The 20,479-nt window shown below is 37.7% G+C and overlaps 1 long non-coding RNA gene across 1 annotated transcript in view; it reads left to right on the forward strand.

The window, feature by feature from the left end:
• LOC138146956 (uncharacterized) overlaps positions 1 to 20,479 on the forward strand; it is a 33,900-nt gene that overhangs the window by 6,259 nt on the left and 7,162 nt on the right. The window contains exons 2-5 of the long non-coding RNA XR_011164673.1: positions 8,049 to 8,269; positions 9,485 to 9,533; positions 16,686 to 16,745; positions 17,384 to 17,548. This is a non-coding gene — a long non-coding RNA (uncharacterized lncRNA). The remainder of the gene's footprint in view (positions 1 to 8,048; positions 8,270 to 9,484; positions 9,534 to 16,685; positions 16,746 to 17,383; positions 17,549 to 20,479) is intronic.

Raw genomic sequence — 20,479 nt, forward strand, 5'->3', positions numbered from 1 at the left:
ATTTAAAAAAATTGTTAAAGGGTTAAAGAAAGTAGATTTTGGGAGTTGGGGGTTGTTATGGGAATGGGAATTTAAGATCTTCCCTGCCCCTAGGCCCTTTGATAGGCTTAAGTGCACCTGGAGTCTGTGGCAGGAGGCTTGGTTTTCAGGAATGCCCACACCTTGGTGCTGTGCGATTGGGCAGTGGATCAAGAGGGTTGTGACATTCTCTGAGCCAGGAGAAGGCTATATATACCCTGATGTGAGGCTTTGCTTTGGGGGTCATTTTGAGAAGTGTGTGATTTGACCAGATGAGACTCTGGGCAGCCATTGAGCCCCCCCAGCTTTGAAAACCCAGATGTTGATGCTTCCCTCTCTGGTAACTGACTAGTTAAAGATGTAATGGTCAAGTAGAAGCGTGTCTGCTGATTTGTTTCTCTGTCTGTATTTTTTGTCAGCTTGTAACCTCTGTATTCTCTGAAGTTCCAGGTGCTGACCTTTTCCTCCTGAACTAGGTAAATGACATATGTTTGATTAAAGCAAGATTGTTGACCCATTTTGAATTGCTTTCCTTTAGAAAAGCAGATCCAAGAACCTGTGTTGGTAGCCACCCTGGGTATGGTGGGGTGCTTGCTGCTACAAGGGTTCTCAGTAATTTTTTTTAAAAGGGGGTGGTAGGCTAAATAGGTTTGAGAACCTCTGATCTAGATCATGCCCACCAACGGTGGGTGTTCCCCCAAAACTGTATCTTTGGCCCTTTGTTCGTCTCTCTATATTTTTTCTTGGTGACCTCATAATTTCCTATAGGTTTAATTGCTATGTCAGTGACTCCCACATCTATACATCCAGGCCATCTCTCCTTCCTACTTCAATACTGCATCACCAATTGCCACTATGGCATTTCAAATTGGATGTCCTGGAGACATGTCAAATTCAACATATCCAAAGTGAAACTCATCATCTTTCCCTAAAAACCTAGCCTTTTACCAAATTTCCTTACTTCTCTTGAAAGTACCATCATTTACTATAAAACTGTACATATCCATTGATATAGTACTATTAGGTCCATATCCCCAAGAGATCATAAGAAAGGGAAAAGGACCCACATGTACAATAATATTTTTAGCAGCTCTTTTTGTGGTAGCAAAGAATTGGAAGTTGAGGGGATGCCCATCAATTGAGGAATGGCTGAACAAGTTGTGATATGTGAGTGTAAGAGAATTCTATTATGCTATAATAAATGATGAGCAGGTGGACTTTAGAAAAACCTGGAAAAACTTGCATGAACTGATGCTGAGTGAAGTGAGCAAAACCAGGAGAACATTGTACATACTAACAGCCACATTATGCAATGACTAACTTTCATAGATTTGACTCTTCTCAGCAATACAGTGATCTAAGACAGTTTCAAAACACTCATGATCTGTATCTAGAGAGAACTATGGAGACTGAAGCATTGTATTGATTGTATTCTTCAATATACATTCTATTTTCTCTTTCTTTTTTTCTGTCTTGTGGTTTTCCCTTTTTCTCTGATTCTTTTTTCACAAGATGACTAATGTGGAAATATATTTAATATGATTGTATATGTATAGCCTATATTAGATTGCTTCCCTTTTGGTGAGGGGGAAGGGAAGGGAGGGAGAAAAAAAATTTGGAAGTCAAAATATTATAAAAGTGAATGTTGAAAACTCTATGTGTAGTGGAGGAAAAATACTATTAAGTTTTTTGTTTTGTTTTGCTTTTTGGAGAGGGGATGGCTGGGCAATTGGGGTACAGTGACTTGCCCAAGGTCACATGGCTGGTAAGTGTTAAGTGTCTGAGGCTGTATTTGAACTCAGGTCCTCCTGACTCCAGGGCTGGTGCTCTATTCACTGCACCACCTAGCTGCCCCAAGTGTTTTTTTTTTTTAATCACACTTTTCTAGTCTCCCATATTTGTAACCTTGGCATTTTCTTAATTTAACTGTTTTTTTTTTTTACTATTCTTTATTTTTCCTCATTCTACATATCCTATTAGTTGCCAAAGCTTCTGTGGTTTCTAATTCCACATCTCTCATCTGATCCTTTCTCCTTCACACAGCCTTAGTTGAGGCTCTTCACTTCTTATCTAAGTTATTGAAGTAGTTGATTTTCCTAATTGATTTCCCTCCTGCAAATCTCTTACTCCAGTCCATCCTATAAAGTTGCCAAAGTTATTTTCCTTGAGCACAGATCTGACCATGTAACTCTCCCTCTCTGATCAATTCCAGTGGCTTCTGATTGCTTTTAGAATAAAATATGAACTCCTCTGTTTAACTTTTAAGTCTCCTTACAACATGTCCCCAACCTATCTTTCCAGTCTCATTATACATTACTCCCCATCTTGCACTCTGTGAGCAGGCTAAAGTGTTCTTCTCTCTGTTCCTTACACATGATATTTCATCTCCCATCTCCATATCTTTGCATTAGCACACTTGCTGTCCTTCATTCCTGAAATATACTCCCTTCTTACTACTCATGGAATCCTTCTCTTCCTTTAAGACACAGTTCAAGTATCACCTTCTATACAAAGCCTTTCCCTATTCCCCCATTCATTAGTATCCTTCCTCTTTGACTACTTTGTATTTAGGAGGAGAAAGAAATGCCAAACCATTGCAGTATCATTGCCAAGAAAACTCTTAAGTGGGGTCATGAAGAATCAGAAACAAATGGATGACAACAACAACAAAAACAAAATTTATTTGTATTTACTTGGTATTATTTATTTGTATATTGGTCTCCTTGAAATGTAAGATCTTTTTGAATAGTAATTTTTTATTCATTATGTATGTAACTCCCCAAACTAGCACTGTATCAGGCATATAGTGGGTACTTAATAAATACTTAATGATTGACTGATTGATTGGACATGGTGAATTCCTTAAAGTATTTGAAGGGATATCAAGAGGGTTTAGACTTGTTTTGTTTGGCCCAAGAGAGCAAAACTAGAAGCAACTGATGGAATTTGCAAAAAGACAAAATTAAGCTTAATATAAGGAAAAATGTCCTAGAAGTTGGAGCTATTCAAAAGTGAAACGGGCCACTTCAGGAGGCAGGTATCTCTTCATTGGAGGTCTTTCTAGAAAGCATAGATTATCATTTGTTGGATATGTGGAAGAAGGGATATCTCATCATATCCTAAACTTAGAGTTTGAAGGAACCTTGTATATGATCTAGTTCAGTCCCTTTATTTTGTAGATAAGAAACTGAGACCCAGAAAATTTAAAGGACTTGCCCAAAACCACACATAGTAAATGCCAGAGCCAAGATTCAAACCTAGGCCTTCTTAATACCTAAGAAGTGTTTTGTTGAAGAGCCAAGTCCTTTGTACTGATAACTTCCTAATTGTTAGATTTTTGTTATCAACAGGAACTGAGGACATTACTGTATGACAGCTTGATGCAATAATTGAAGGTCATAATGATGGCCCAAGTCATTAAGAAAAGTTGGTTTGAGGTGGGGCCAGGTGGTGCAGTGAGTAAGAGTGCTGGCCCCAGCGTCAGGAGACCTGGGATCGGTTCCGGCCTCAGATACTCGGCACCCACACAAAAATAACTGGCCGTGTAACCTTGAGCAAGTTACTTAAACCCTATTGCTTAAAAAAAAAAGTTGTTTTGGTAGTAGTCAGGGAACTGATCAGGATTTTCTTCACCCAACCCAATTAATGAAATCACAGAAGGGATAAGGTAACAGACAACAAGATTTTGTTGTTTTCAGTCCTATTTGACTCTGTGTGACGCCATTTAGGGTTTTCTTGGCAAAGATGCTGGAGTAGTTTGCCTTCTCTAGCTCATTTTACAGATGAGGAAACTAAGACAAACAGAATTAAGTGACTTTTCCAGGGCCACATAGCTAATAAATATCTGAAACCAGATTTGAATTCAGGAAGTTGAGTTTTCCTGACTCTAGACTGGGCACTCTACTGTGCCACCTAGCTTCCCCAACAGACAATAAGATACATGTTAAATAAAATACAAAGATGTATTGTGTTACTGTTTTATGAAGTTTAAAGAAGACCTCTTTGTTAGAATTAGAGAATGACTTGCTATTGCCATAACAATGATAGGCCATTCCTTGGTGGCTTTTAAGAAACAGGATACACTTGCCAGCTAGACAAGCACAATAAAGGCATGATAGCTATCTTTTGGTCTCAAAGAAAAAAGCCAACTGTGTAGAAAGAACTCATCTCATCTCTAAGAAAGATCCTTCTTTGCCTTTCCCTTGTTCCACTAGGAAAAGGCAAGAGAGAAGGAAGGAATGCATTTTTCTCTCATTCCTCCTTACTCCCAGTTGCCATGTCATCTTGCAGCAGAGCTATTCTAGTCTGAGACACAACACTCAGGGAACAGAAAAAAAGAATTGAGGCAGTTCTAAGGAATGTGAGGGCTGGCCACAGAGAAGATACAGTTAAGAATTTAAAAGCAAATTAACTCTGACCATTAGGAAATGAGCTACAAAAAGCAACAGTCCCAGAGAGCTCAACTGAATGATCTGCCTAGTAATGAGCAGATGCCCAGTGGAGAGCAATATGAAAATGCCATGAGAAGGGAAAGGACATAGGATCTCATGAATGCCAGTGGTATGAGTTGCTTTGCTTGCATATTTCCTACATGTATGGTTCACTATCAGTGTATTCTATGTGTGTGTCCACTCTTTTCACTGGTGTTAGGTGTAGTAGGAGGAGTATATGCCCTAGGTTAGTAGGGGAAATATTTTATTAATAATTGTTTTTAACAGTAAATGCCTTTACTATGAGCTGTGTCCTATGCTGGCTGATTAAAGATGTATTTTTAAAGGTAAGTGAACCAGCAGGGACTTGTGAACCATAATTTTAGGAGTGCAGAGCACGCAATACCTTGAATTTGGGATAGTAGTCACTCCTTAGTGACCTAAGTTGCAGCCTGTGGGAGTTGGGGGCAGAATATGATATTTGTAAAAAATTTTTGAATAGTATTTTATCTTTTCCAAGTATATGTAAAGATAATTTTTAACACTTTAAATGGAATTTAGAGTTCTAAATTTTCTCCTTTCTTTCCTCTCCTCCTTTTTCCCTAAAACAGTAAGCAATTTGATGTAGATTATATATGTGCAATCATGTAAAACATATTTCCATATTAGTCATGTTGTGAAAGAAGATACAGAACAAAACGAAAAGAGCTGTGAAAAAAAATAAAGTAAAAATACTGTGCTTCAATATGCATTCAGACTTAATTCTTTCTCTGGATGTGGATAGCATTTTCCATCACGAGTCTTTTGGAAATTGTTTTGGATCACTGTATTGCTGGGAAGAGCTAAGTCAGTCATCGTTGATCATATGATATATTTTAGGGGAAAAAAGTGCATCCAAAGTATACAAAATTAATTTTGAAATTTTTGATGATTAAGAGAGTAAAGCTTTGTCAATCCAGACATTTGGTCATACAGAATTACACATTCCCTGAGGTTACTAAATATCTAGGAATCATCTTTCTAATTGGACATGAGGGCTAGTGCTGGCTGACAAAATTGACACCCTCTTCACAAAATAATGGCTGGGTTTCAATGAAACTTTTACTGCCAGAAGCTGTTCTTCAAGAGAAGTGTATTCATGTCCTTTGATAGTGGTGTGTACATTTATACCAGTTTGTTTACTGTGAGTCTGACAGAGGAAGTCATGTGAATCTCTCTGTTTACTTTTCCTTGGGACCTAGAAGGTCACTTCTAAAAATAATCTTGCTCAGTGTCAGAGAATGCAAGGTATGACACTGAATTACACACCTCATATTCTCTGTGCAGCTGGGTAACCCTAAGCCAGATATATCCAGTTTACCAAATGACTCACATAACTAACTTGAAGTAGAAAAGAGGGTTCCCAATCAAAATAGCCAGATTCTTATTTTATTTAGATTATCTTTTAGTCTTATTTAGGATATTTCTTAGTGTATACCTAGTAAGATTTAATTAATAATTGATTTTTTTAAAAGACTAATTCCTAGATAAATTCTGAACCAGCATACTAGCTGAGGGCACACACTTTGTCATCTAATGTTAATTTGCTCTGTTGGCATGCTACTTTGCAAATGTTCTTACCATCTTCTCTATATTCTGCCTTTTTAAAATATAGCCCATGACAAACTCATAGAGGTTGGGGACTATTAACTTCTATTTTATTTCTTCTGCTCTCCAACACTCTTCTTCCCAATATCTGGTACAATGTTCTGCACACAGTAGGCATTCTGTAAATATTCTTGACATTATTAAGAGTGACATAGAGTTGTTTTGTATGGGGGGAAAAAAAGGAATATTTGATGTAGCAGTAGTAAGTCTCAAGCACTCAAAGAACTTGTCCAGGTATCATCAGGGAAAAAAGTGTTAGGTGCTTAATATGAGAACAAGATAAGATCTATGCAAAATTATAAAATAGTCTTTGGCATACATGGTGCCCTTGGTATGCCTTCTGTCATACCCTTTTTGCAGAAGGGCTAGATAATGCTGACAGTATTTGCCCAGAATTACTTGTTGGGTTCTGTTGATATTATCTACTTAGTAACATAAGTTTTTCATTTGTTAAGTAATAATAATGGCATTTATATAGCACATAAAATGCTTTACAAATATTTCATTTTATCCTCACAATAAACCTGGGAGAAAGGTGCTTTTATTATCACCATTTTACAGGTGAAGAAACTGAGGCAAATACATTAAATGACTTGCCCAGCATTGTATAACTAGTAAGTATCAAAGACTAGATTTGAATTTTGGTCTTTCAGACGCCAGGTCCAGCCCTGTATTCACTGTGCCATCTAGTTATTTCCAAGAGTAAATGAGACAGTCTGTGATATAATGGAAAGATCTTTTAATCTAGAGGCAAAAGGACAGTCATCGAAGTCTTGGCTCTGCTACTTACTGACTGGCCTGAGACAAATTGCTATGTCTCCCTTAGCTGTAATTTCCCCTTCTGTAAAATGAGGAAAGTAAAAATTGTAATTGTATAACCTTATAGGATTATAAGGAAAGGGTCTCATGAGATGGACTGTGCAAGAAGGTTAACTTGGAAAACCCTATACAAAAGTAAATTATCAACGATCCTAATTTGAGGGAGGCATGAGAAATTTTTCAAGTGGTAGCTACTACCTAGACACTCTTCTCTAAGTAAACAGACTAGGTTTTTCATCCACTTAATTAGGCACATTTCTTAGTTTCCTACAGTGTGGACCTGTTCCAAAAGAAAGCAACTCTCTTTCATATGTTTACAACTACATAGTAGATTTCTTTCGCATAACTGCCTTCACTTACAGATATTACCAGAGTGGCAATATCCCAAGGTGTATCATGTGCTAATTTTGGATAAATACTTCCTATGTGCTGTAAACTCTCTGAAATAAAAAACATTTTATTAAAAAAAATACAATTCTTATTGTTTGAGCTTCCATTTCTACTAAATCCTTTAAAAACGACTTTTCTTGTTGACTGCCTAACAATAGCTATAGTGACATTCTATACATACTTACATTCAGAATCTGAATCCAAATATTTTACAAGGTCTGGAAAACTTACTTACAAAGTGTCAGTATTATGAAAGGGGATACTGATGCAATATGACTCCTCCCTTTGGAGAACTCAAAAGTAAATTTAGTCAAAGCTCCAGTCAGCATGTGTCTAGCCCAAAGGATACTTCAGTTACAGTTGCTCTTATCTGCTACTTCTGCCAATGCCTAATTTGGAAAAGCTCCATTTTTCTTGAGGTTCATTATTGTGGCATCTTGCTTTTGGACCTTCCTTCCTCCAGTTCCCAGACACTATAGTTTGCAAGGAAACTGGATAGTTCATAGAGTATATTGTCTGAAATCCAAAACGCAAAGGAGAGCTTATAAAAATCAATATGTCATGACTTTAGAAAGCATTTTTTTTTAGTGAAGATGGAACTATTAATTTACTTTATTCATTAAATGAGAAGATGAGAAGTTAATAATAACCTCTGCTAGTCTTACCTTCTTCCAGATGGAAAGTAGCTAACTGCTTTCTATTAACATACCAATAACATTTAATGACTTTTTTTCTTTCTTTCAGTTTAACCAGCCAGAATTTACCTTTGAACAATGCTAAAGTCCTTAAGACTAGATGGGTTCCATTTGACTACCTGGGGCAGCAACCCAGAGACTTGGAATGAGGAATGAAGCAGTTATATTCATCCCTGTTACAAAGATGCATCTTTAAGGCTTTGAGGGAAAATTTCCTTAAGGACTGCTGAATGTCTACTATATTCTTGAACAACAACAACAAAAAATAAGGTATTTTTATTTTTTAAATGCTTCTGTATCCTAAGAATTGACCACATCCTGAGACTTTCTAAAGTCATAGTCAATGTGCAGAAATGAATCTTCTGAAGGCCTCTATTAGCACTGCTGGCTGCCCCCATCCCTCCTTCATGATCCTGAAATGTTTAAATACTGACTTATTGGAAGTTTACACTTGTACTTGAGAACCATTCTGACTATCATAAGTGACCACTTGTAAGTAAAATTCTGGTATCTCTAAAATAAAGGATATATAGACATAAGAATTCACAATTAACTAGTTATGATTGTAGATTGGTAGCCAAGAGTAGGATCACGGAATCATAGATTTGGAGCTATAGGGAACATTCAACCTCCTCATTTTACAGATTGGAAAAATTAAGTGACATAGGTTGTTAAGGTCACATAGGTAGTGATTGACAGAACTGGGATTTATGCCCAGGTTCTCTGATTCTAAATGCAGTACACTTTTCACTGCATCATTATGAATTCATCAACAATAAAAACAAATATTCTTTAGCCCAAGGCATCAGGACTGACCCTGGGATTACAAAGAGGCATGAAAAGTCACATAACAATATGGGGTAACAAGATAAGTGCCCAATGAGTAGAACAGATGAAGTTGTATAGGAATTCAGAACAGGGAATGATTACTGAGGTTTAGGATGGTCAGACAAAGGAAGAGGAGGTGAGACTGGTCTTGACAGATAAGCCAAGGGTAGGATTCAGAGAAGCAAAAATAAGGTGGGGAGGAGACCTTCTTTTGGGTGTGAGAAATTAAAAAAACCCTATCTAGTTTTCTTTTTACCTTGCCTTCAAATGCCTGTTTTGCTCCTTATTCGCTTTTAACTTCGGGGCTAGTAAGTTCACCTAGTTCTATCACCTCCAGGATCACATACAAAATCCTCTATTTGTCATTCAAAGCCCTGCATAACCCGCGCCCCCAACCGCTTTTCTAGTTTTCTTCTTCCCTCGTCTTTCATGTACCCTGCGGCTTAGTGACACTGGCCTCCTTTTTCCTGAAGACATCTTCCTTAGCCTTTTCACTGGCTCTCCCTCCTCATTTCTATCTCCCACCTTCACTGCCTTCTTCAGGTCCCAGCTAAAATTCCACAGGAAGCCTTACCCTCTTCCCAGTCCTGGTTAGTTCTAGTGCCTTCACTCTGTTGATTATTTCCAATTAAGCCTGTCTCTATTTTGTTTGCACAGTTGTCTGCAGGAAGTGTCCTCCATTTGATTGTGAGCTCCTGGAGAGGAGGTACTCTCTTTTTGCTTTTCTTTGTGTCTTCATTATTTAGCACAATGCCAGGCTCATACTTAGGGCAACTGGCGTCACAGTGGATGGAGTACAAGGCCTGGAGTCAGGAAGACTCCTCCTCCTGAGTTCAAATCCAGCCTCAGACATTTACCAGCTATGTGGCCCTGGGCAAGTTACTTAATCCTGTTTGCCTTAGTTCTTCATCTGTACAAAGAGCTAGAGAAGGAGATGGCCAACCACTCTAGTATCTCTGCCAAGAAAACCCCAGATGGGGTCACAGAGAATCAAACACGACTGAAAGATGACTGAACAACAACTACTACTACAGGCACATACTAAGTACTTAATAAATGTTTATTGACTGACTCAGTTTCCTCATCTGTAATATAAGCCTAATAATACTTGGCCCACCTATTTTACATAGCTGGTGTGAGAATCAGATGAGACAATGTACATGAAAAACTTTTTAATTATAAAGCACCCTAAGATCATATATATTCCACTCTAACTCCCCAAAATGGCTTTAACTGCTTTACTTTATCTTATTAATATAGCTAATTATAGTAGGACACATGGAATGTCACTCTTGATGGTATAAAATATAGCATCAGGTGGGGAAGCTAGGTGGCACAGTGAATAGAGCAGTGGCCCTGGAGTCAGGAGGACCTGAGTTCAAATCTGGCCTCAGATACTTGACACTAGCTGTGTGACCTTGGGCAAGTCACTGAACCTCAATTGCCTTGCCTTCCCTCCTCATAAAAAAACACATTAAAAAAGAAATATAGTACCGGGAGTACAATCTTAGTATTTCTATAATTCTAGTACATTCTGTTTGCCCATTGAACTAGGAATAATAAACCATAGAAAAGGGGATCTTTATTTATGAAATAGGCTATCTACAAATGTTGTAGCTCTATCTGGTGTTCAGTCCCTATCTGGAACCAAAAACAACTACTTCTCCCTACAGTCAGCTCCTGAAATCTCCCACTCTGTCTCTGATATGACATTCTTAATTTACTCCTTTTTTACTTAAGAGTGTCAACCTCAGAGTTTGGTCTAAGAAAAACAAACACGATTAGGTAATGACTGTCATTTTATTTCTCTCAAAGTTGGCAACAAACATGCATGGGAGCCAGTCTGGAACTGGGCTCATTTTGGGGTTCAGGTGCATAATTCATTTATTATTTTTGGGTATACAGGGGTGATATCATGCCATCATCATTTTACCTCTGGATTTAGGAAAAACCTCTTTTATCAGACTTCCCCCCAGCCAGACCAGACAACTCCCAGTTTTGGGCTATCTAGACAGAAAAATCTGTCTCCATCCAAGCCTGAGCAGAACACAATGGGGCCTTCTGTACCTTAGATTAAATTATTTGTGAGCTTGGGTTGGGGTTTGACCAGGACAAGGAAAGTCAGTGTCATCTCATTATCAGAAATGTCCTTCTGAAGAAAAATTGAACATAAACTCAGGACTTTGAAAGAAGGGGGCTGGGGGAAGCTCTGAATTTCCAAGATAATGATTATTAAAAATTTTTCACAGGAGTAAGGAAGCTCCCTTGGAATTTTGGTGAGATTAGAGGGATTCAAGAACAAAATGCCACTTTAACAGCCATAGCTAGAGCAGCTGATTAGTGAACAGGACCCTTCAGGACTGCCTAATATTCTGGGAAGAAGTGTAGTATACTGTGTTCTGGAGGGAAAAAAGAGCTCTTAGTTTTAAGTATGGTATTTAAAGCCCTGTAGCATCATCTAGAGAGAACCCAGCAGCTGATCATTGTGTAAACTCATCACAAAGCCCTGAGAAACCTCTAGTTAATCACAAACTAAACCAGTGCCAGGGGCCTGGTTGTTTTTTAACTTTGTTCAACTTTAGGATCTTTTCCATCCCTGGGATAGTAGAACCAGTGCAATGATACCCTCTCCTAAAAGTTAGTAGGCTGGAGGGCCAGTGAAGAGTTAACCTCCAAAGCAGTGCTACAGACAAAGAATTTCACTCAGAATAGCAATAGACTGTTTTAGTATCCAGACTTAGTCAACCTCTTTGGGCAGCAACAGCAATAGCAGTATACACAGAGCCAGTCATCTGCCCCATGTGAGGTTTGTGCCAAGTCCAGGGGAAAAAGCCTATAGTGGCTTTAATTGATACGGTCTTCCCATTTCCTAGTGACCCTAGTTTTCAGGGGCTCTGGACCTGACTGAAGACTCACCCCATCCCAAGAACAACAGTGATAAGTGGTGGTAGATAGGTTTACCAGAATGGTATATTTTCTTCCCTGTACTTAGACCCTGCACTATTGCCATCCCCATACACACCCATACATTTTTGCTACAATGGATGTACTTGCAACTATACTTTCTTATTTGTTGTTCAGTTAGGTCCAACTCTGTGACCCCATTTGGGCTTTTCTTGGCAAAGATACTAGAGTAGTTTGCCATTTCCTTCTCTAGCTCATTTTACAGATTAGGAAACTGAGGCAAACAGGATTAAGTGACTTACCCAGGGTTACTCAACTTGTTATGTGACTGAGGCCAGATTTGAACACAGGAAAATGAGTCTTCCTGACTCCAGGGATGGTACTGTATCCATTGCATTACCTAGCTGCCCAATCCTCTTCTATTATTGATGGGGGTGGGGGGGAGGGGAATAAAGGAAGACTGAGCACACTACCTTTAACTAGGTAGCACTACCTTTGCCCATTTCATTAACCATGAATTTTGTTTCTATTTGATGTCATCTTTATGTAATTAAAGTCATTGTGTATAATATTTTAGGGGAGGCCTACTTTATTTATTCTTTGCAATTTCATGCAAGTCTTATCATATGTCTTTGGATTTTTTATAATCATCATTCCTTATCATTCTATTACATTCATGTGCCACAGTTTGTTAATTCATTTCCCCCAATCACTGAACACATAGTTGTTTATGGTTTTGTTTGTTTTTCAGTTTTTTACTTTTGTAGTCCCTGAAACATTCACTTTGACACATGGGTTCCTGAGAAAAGGTATTGCAGGTTCAAGGCAAGCATGAGTCTAAATCATGCTTATGAATCCCACTAATCAGTTTACTATTACCAATCATCAGAGTGCACATCAATTCCCACAAAAGGTATTTAAGGAAAGATCATGGCAAATAAAATGACGAGAAAATTCCCCTATGTGTACTTTCCCATACTGCCAGTGAGGTGGGACATATACTTTTTTTTTTCTCAATTTATTTTTAGTTTTCAACATTCATTTCTTTTTCTTTTTTCTTTTTTTTTTTTTTGCTTTTTGGAGGGCAATTGGGTTTAAGTAACTTGGCCACGGTCACATGGCTAGGTTTTTTTTTGTTTGTTTGTGTGTGTTAAGTGTCTGGGGCTGGATCTGAACTCAGGTCCTCCTGACTCCAGGGCCAGCACTCTGCTCACTGCACCACCTAGCGGCCCCCTCAACATTCATTTCTACAAGCTTTTGAGTTGCAAATCCCCCCCCCCCCCCCGCTTCTTTCCCCTACCCCTACCCCAAAATAGCAAGCCTAATACCCCTTCCCCCAATCTCTTATATCCTCCCACATGCCCTCCCCCAACTTTCTAGTAGGGCAAGATGGAATCTATACCCCAGTGCCTGTATATCTTATTTGGGACATATACTTCTATGGAACATGTGAATCAGGACCCCATGTGTAGGGCACTCATGTAGAGAATCTATGTGGCCAGGTCTCTTATATGTAGGACACATACAAGTGGTCAGAGAGATTCACAATGATAATACAGGGCTATTGATGGTGCTCTCTGCTATGTGTCACTCCACTGGACTGATGCCTAACATCTATTGTGCATTCGTAGATAGCCTGTTTCATAAATAAAGATTCCTTTTTCCATAGTTCATCATTCCTTGTTCAATGGGCAAACAGAATGTACTAGAATTATATAAATACTCAGGTTGTACCCCTGGTGCTTTATTTCATACCATCAGGAGCTTCATTCCATGTGTTCCCCTATAAAATTTTGCTACATTGGTACTCACTGTCACTGAATATTCTTTTCTATTTACACTATGGTTTTAGCCCTTGTTTTTTGTTTTGTTTTAGCCCTAGCACCCTACACAGAAGTTGCAGCAGTAAATGACCTAGAAAATTAAAGGATTACCAGGCTAACCTACAGAACACTCTTTTTTTTTCTCTTTTTGGAGGGCAATTGGGATTGTGACTTGCCCAAGGTCACATGGCTAGTAAGTGTGTTAAGTGTCTGAGGCTGGATTTGAACTCAGGTCCTCCTGACTTCAGGGTCAGTGCTTTATTCACCGTGCCACCTAGCTGCCTCAGAACATTCTTTAAACAGCTGATGTTGCATGTAAGTAGGCAACATGTAGAACAAGAATAGAACAACCCAGACACCTGGAGGAATCCCTGAAAATAAAGAATCAGGTATAGCTCTCTACTCAGAATCTTTGCTTTTACTGGCCCTTTAAGAAATTTTAAGATCATGTTGTTGGCTCCTTGTGGATTATCGAGTCCTATGACCTTTTAACTGAAATTCTCAGTCCTATGTATTCTACTTGCTGTGACAAATACACCTACACCCTCACCTTTACCAACAAAATCCTGTTTGTCCCTAATCGATATGGGCAGGAAGAATGAATAATAATAATAATAATTACTGGTATTTTTATAGTTCTTACTATGTGCCAGGCACTCTGCTAAGTGCTTTACAATTATCTGATTTGATCCTCACAACAACCTTAAGGAGTAGGTGCTATTATTATCCTCATTTTGCAGAGGAAACTGAGGCAAACAATGGTTCAGGGTCAGAGTCACACAGCTAGTTGAGGCCAAATTTGAACTCATCCAGACCTAAGGCTCTATCCACTGTTTCTGCTAGCTTCTTCATGGTGAAGAAAATCCTGAAAATATGAAACAATGGGGTTAATTCCAGTATTTTGCCTACCGATAAAAACTATGAGCTGAATGATCATACAATAAGCTTCTATCACCAGCTATAACAACAACAACAAAAAAAACCTCATAAAAACAAAACAAAAAACCCTAGCTTCAAGGTCCAGGAGAAATGGTATTCAGTCCCTGTCATTTTATAACACTTGGTCCAATATACTGAGGTCTTGCATAAAAACAAAAAGCACACACTTGAGCATACTGAAAGAGTCAAACTAGTCAACTAAACACTTTGTTTCAGTTTGCTGCTCATATGGAGTTCCCGATTTCATGAATTGTTTGGATTTTTGGCCTACCGCACATCTTAATTGACCACCAATGTGAGCAACCCAGCCCACTAATTGTTGATCCCTTTGGCACGACGACTTTTCTCTTGTTCTTACTTTTTTCAGTTTTAGCCTTTGGCTTAAGGCTTTGACTATGACTTGTAATTCTATCAGTATCTGGTGCTTGACCTTGAGTAGTTAAAGTACATGTAGCCTCTGTTGCCTTATGTCGATCTCTGTAACTCCCTGCCCCCATGTCCTTGATAGGATACCAATGAGAACTAAACAGACTAAAAAAACATGAGTTTGTAATGGGTCCAGTCAGGACTTATGTGACTTTCTCTAATACTGCTCAGAAACAAGAGCAGAAATGAAGAAAATAAACGGTAGATGTTAACTAGGATTGGGGACTGACTGAGTAAGCCCATTGGGTAAGATAGAAATCATGTAGAAGGAATTCTAGGGTCCTAATAAAAATAATATTGAAATGATTTGTCATGGGGCTCCAGACTGAGTAGAATGGCAAGTAAAACAGAAGTCTGATAGACTGGAAAACTATTAATTATAATATTTCTTCATGGTTAAAAGGGACCATAGAGATTATCTAGTTGCTTCATCTCCATCTGTTTGAATCCCTAACTTCCTTCAGGACTCAGCTCAAATGCCATTTTCTGCAGTAGTCTTTTCTTGAATCCCCCCAGCTGTCTTTTCTTCTAAATTTCCCTTCCATCTACTCAGTATGAAACATGTTTATGTAATAGGAGACCACAATGGGAGTCAATGAGCACCCAGTCCTTAGAGCAAATACAATATCCAATACTCGTTGCCAGTTTATGTGGTGGCTTGGTGAGTATGCTTCCAGAATTGTGTGGTAGGGTGGACTTTTCCCTACCTGCTTCAGAGCAGGGGTAGATGTAACAGCTGTGGATGTGGCAGCAGCTTTCTGCTTGCTTCATCTCCCCACCTGATTCTTGTGTACTATAAGACACACGGTGCCTCTGGAGCCTCTTTTCTGTTGTTCCATTCTTCCTTGGTCTTACATAACTAAGTATCAGAAATGGCATGGACCAGATTACAGCCCAGTGAGCTTTCAAAAGAGGCTCAGAAGAGTCATCAAAGCTCTCCTCAGTACTGGGCGCTGGTAACAGCAGTAGTTGAGTCAGGTGAGAAGCAGCCTGTTTGATTGAGCCTAGCAATGAATCAATCTAACATCTGAGCCACCATGTCCTGTAAGCAAGGGAGCAATGTGAAATACAGAAGTCAATTTGGGAATGAGGGCAATATTATATAACCATCACCTTAAGTTTGACTCAACCCTCCCTAGGAAAGTATATTACTGGTTTGGTAAGTTGCTATACTTTGGTTCTTGCTGTACCTTCTCAGTATTCCTCTATAGATACTAATTGATTGATGTTAATTGTTTAAATGATAATGGGAAGATATTAAGTGGTGTTTAATATTGGGGGGAACACACCAGCGGGGGGGACTTGTGAACTATCCTCTGGGGATCTAAACTGGAGTGTAGATTGGGTGAGAGTGGCTGTTCAGCCTTTGTATGCACACTCAGTTCCAGTTCAGCAAAGGACTTTGTATCAGCATGCAATAACCAGAATGGAAACAGTTAAAGAATACCTATGGTGCTATGAATCAGAGAGGAAAAAGGCCCTTTTTCTTTTTGAACATCATTTGTCAGCATGCAGAGGAAATTTCCCATGCTCTAAGGACTAGGGTTTCATTGACTAGTGTTATATATACATACAAATACATATATGTATACATGTGTATGTATATGTGTGTGTATTTATATTTATGTAAAATCTTGTATTACCCATTAGAGTATTGGCTTCTTGTGGACAGGATCTGTTTTTGCTTTCTCTTCATATCTCTAGCACTTAGCTAGGCCCTGGAACATAGTAAATGTTTAATACATACTTGCTTTTGACTAATATAGGAGCAATCTCGGGAGCTCTCATGGAGATAACCAGGCAGGAGAAAAAGAGAGTAGTAGAAGGTAGGTCACTTCCTTTTAAAAATCTACTACATCAACAAGAAGAGCCTGCCCAACAAGGGAACAGCTATGCCATCTCAAAGCATAAGCCCTTCAGGGTTTAGTTACATTCATCTCTGGAGTCCCTGGAGTTTTCCAGGGAAGCTCTGGCAACACAGTGATGGCCCCTACTGGCACATTTCCATACATGTGTCAACTCCAGCAATGTAGTCCGACTCCCTCATTTAACAGATGAAGAAACTAAAGACCATAGAGTTTAAATGACTTGCTCTAGTTCACCTGGGTAGTGAACATTCAAATACAGGTGTTCTGACTCTGGATCCCACTATCTTTACCCCATGCTGCCTCCCAAAATAACAACTCACATTTATAAAGTGCTTTAGTGGATTTTGACTATAGCAAACAATGAAACAAAGAAAAATACAAAACACCCCCCAGTCGTGTGTAACCTCCTTTCCCTTTTGTAATGACAGTGCTTGTATAGCTTAAAAGGAGACTGAGAGTGCTATAGTTTGTAGACCATCCATATTCTAATTTGACTATTGAAATTCTAAGTGTAAGATCCTTGTCCAGTGACTAACCAGTAGATAAACTGCTGGAGGAGGTGAATCATATCAATCTTGATATTCTTTCTATAAAAGGAACCAGAAGAAAGAAGAAAATTGCAGCTGAATGGAAGGCTGAGTCATAGACACTCCTTGGAGAAGCCAGAGAAGGAGTTGTTGAAATTTACATTATCCTATGACCAAAGACAACAAGAAACTATTTCATGAGAAATCTGGTCATCTTGTATTTCAGAAGTGATGGTAGGTGTTTGAAAAAAAGACAACTACAAAAATAATTACAGTTTATGTACCAACACTGGTTGTTGAGGATGAAGAGATAGAGAAATTCTATGATGAATTTGATAAGACTCTCCAAATTAAATCAATATATACAAATGAGAGAAATGATTGTTTATCTCTTATATTAATAACCCATTATTATAGGGGATCCAGGTTTTTTCCCCTTCCTATTTCCTCATTCTCTCTCTACTAGGTCAAATCAGCCTCTGAAGAGCAAGGCTTATGGTGAGACTTTAACATTGTCCTCAGTCTTACTTGATAGCCCAACTGGAGAAGCTTAGTTCTGATTAAAGAGTAAAAAGAATTCTAATATAAGTAAATTCTGGCCCAACCTTGGGGTAGGAGGGGGGAGGGTTAGATCCCTTTGTCTAGATTGTCCCAGGCTGAGAGTAGTCTGGGTAAAGAGGAATACGAGTGACAAAGTTATGGCCTCCAGCATTAGACTAGGTTCACCTCTCATTATAATATTCATTCTCTCATTAATTAACCAATCAGTTGGTTGATGCCTCTTGGGAATACCGCCTCTTCCAAGAGCATATAGACAGGGAGTGCCCTCCATGATTTATCTTTGGTTTATAAGAGAAAGCCAAATGACTATCTTTTTATTAATTATTTGCTAGCCATAAATTATCAATCATTTTATTTGCTAGCCATAAATAATAAAATGAGTGATAATTACCCAGAAATTATGTCTCTTGGACTTTTTACTTGGTGAACAGTGCAAATATAGAAAAAGTTGTCAAGAACTATAGATAAAAATATAGTTTAGGATAAAGGATTTAGAGAGGTAAAAAAACAACTTGTAAACTACATAACAAAAAAAGGGTGAAAATTATTTTAAAATAACCAATTTCTTTTCATTTTAGCATATAATGTTTCTTGACTAATGTGATGGTAATATTAAAATGTGAGACTTTTGTTATGTAGTTTACAGTTTTCTTGTAAGAGTTCTTGAAATATGATGTCTAGGGTCTATATATAATTTTTTTGGTCATAGCTCTTTTTTTTAGATTTCATGTTTTTAAGTAATATTTTATTTTTTCCAATTACATGTAAAAAAATCTTAACATTCATTTTTTAAAATTTTGAGTTCTAAATTCCCTCTCTCTTCATTCCCTTTCCCTTCATTGAGAAAGCAATTTGTTATAAGTTATATATGTATAATCATGCAATATATATTTCCATACTAGTCATGTTGTAAAAGAAAACAATTGATCATGACTTTCAGATAGTACAATGATTCTTAAGTTTTTTCTCCTTGACATGTTTTCCATGTCAGTTGTTTTTGCTATGAAATACTTTACATTTTCTTTTATTTCTTTTTCAACCTTTTGACTTTTTTCTGATATTCTTGTTGCTGTATGGGATCATTGATTTCTATTTGGCCCATTCTAATTTTCAGGGAGTTTGTTGCTTTTTTATTTATTTTCCCATTTTTTTCCTTAAGTACTCTTATTATATTTATAATATTTTTAAAATTATTGCTTCATATTTTCTAGGAACTTTAGGTAGGTATGTACCTAAGATGTATTTTTCTCTGAAGCTTTGCTTTTAGATAATTTGGAGTCATTCTAGTCTTATAGGTTTGGGTCTTGAGCTTCTTTGACACCATAATAGCACTTTATGGTGGGGTTCTTTTTTTGTTTGTTTGTTCATTCTTCCCACTTACTTACTGACTTCAAACTTGATGTTAGGGCTGGGCTATGCAGCACTTATGAAGGGAAGGTCTGGGCTAGTTCCATTGTTCTTTCTTGAGTATTGAATGTTGTGTTATTCCAAGATTACAGGGATAGGCTAAGAACTTACAAGCTTTCAGTGGTCCCAGAATAGTATGATTATATTTCTAAGTGTGCAGATAATCTTACTATTTCCTTTCAAATTGGCCCTGGATAAAGTAGAATTACCTCCAAAATGAACACATAATAAAGTTCATGATCAGTGCCCAAGTGTATTTCCTATTAAATGTTGAGTTCACTTGAAATATTATCTAAAAAATTATGCATTTTCTTTTTGTAAAAATTCTTAGAAATGAAAAAAATAAATCCTAAACAAACCAGTAGATAGCATAAATAATTTATTTCATTATACCTACTTCAGTATATACTATATTATTGTCAAGAGAAAGTAATGGCACATAATAATTGTTTTTTCATGATAATAAGGTAATTACTTCAATATATTGCTCAATGCCTAACTGGTGATTCATTAAGGAGAATTTTGAGTTTGTTATAAATATGAAAAGAAAATTTCAATATAGAGAGATCTCATAGATATAAACCTAAAGCCAGATCTGTACTCAGTTTGTGAGCTTAAGTCTATTATTAAAGTGATGCCTGAAGGAAAATATGTAATAAGAAGGCTACTAATCTAGATGTGCCATTCAACACAACTAGTTAAACATTTTTCAGAAATGGAAGGCACATATTGACAGTCAGCGATTTATGAAAATTATGTCTTCAAAAGCTACGTGGGTGTGTACCTGCTATACTAATTCCCATGAGAAAATAGTAAGAAACTTCCTCTTCAGTGAAATGCAAATGGAATGTTGGTATGCTTGGTATTTAACTGGGTACCAATAAAGTTCTATGGTATCATACTACCTGTTCAGATGCTTATAGGACTTTAACCAAGGTCTACTGTCTATTGAAATGTGCCATAGCAGCACTAACAAACAGATCAAAGGATTTTCTCACAGTTTTCTTTCTTTCACAAAGATACTCTACTATAGTTCTCTGGTTTTCATAATGCTAAAAGTCCAATAATAAAATATTTCAGTTTTTACCATTATCTCACCTTAGAGTTATCAATCTTTTGCAGATTGTATCCCTCTTGAAGCTATGGAATCATTAAGATGTAACAATATAACAGAGATATTCCCATTTCTGTTACTTG

Source organism: Petaurus breviceps, unplaced genomic scaffold (genome assembly GCF_028583685.1).
Source record: "Petaurus breviceps papuanus isolate PSGF00001 unplaced genomic scaffold, PetGlider_PUasm1.0 90775, whole genome shotgun sequence".
NCBI lineage: Eukaryota > Metazoa > Chordata > Mammalia > Diprotodontia > Petauridae > Petaurus > Petaurus breviceps.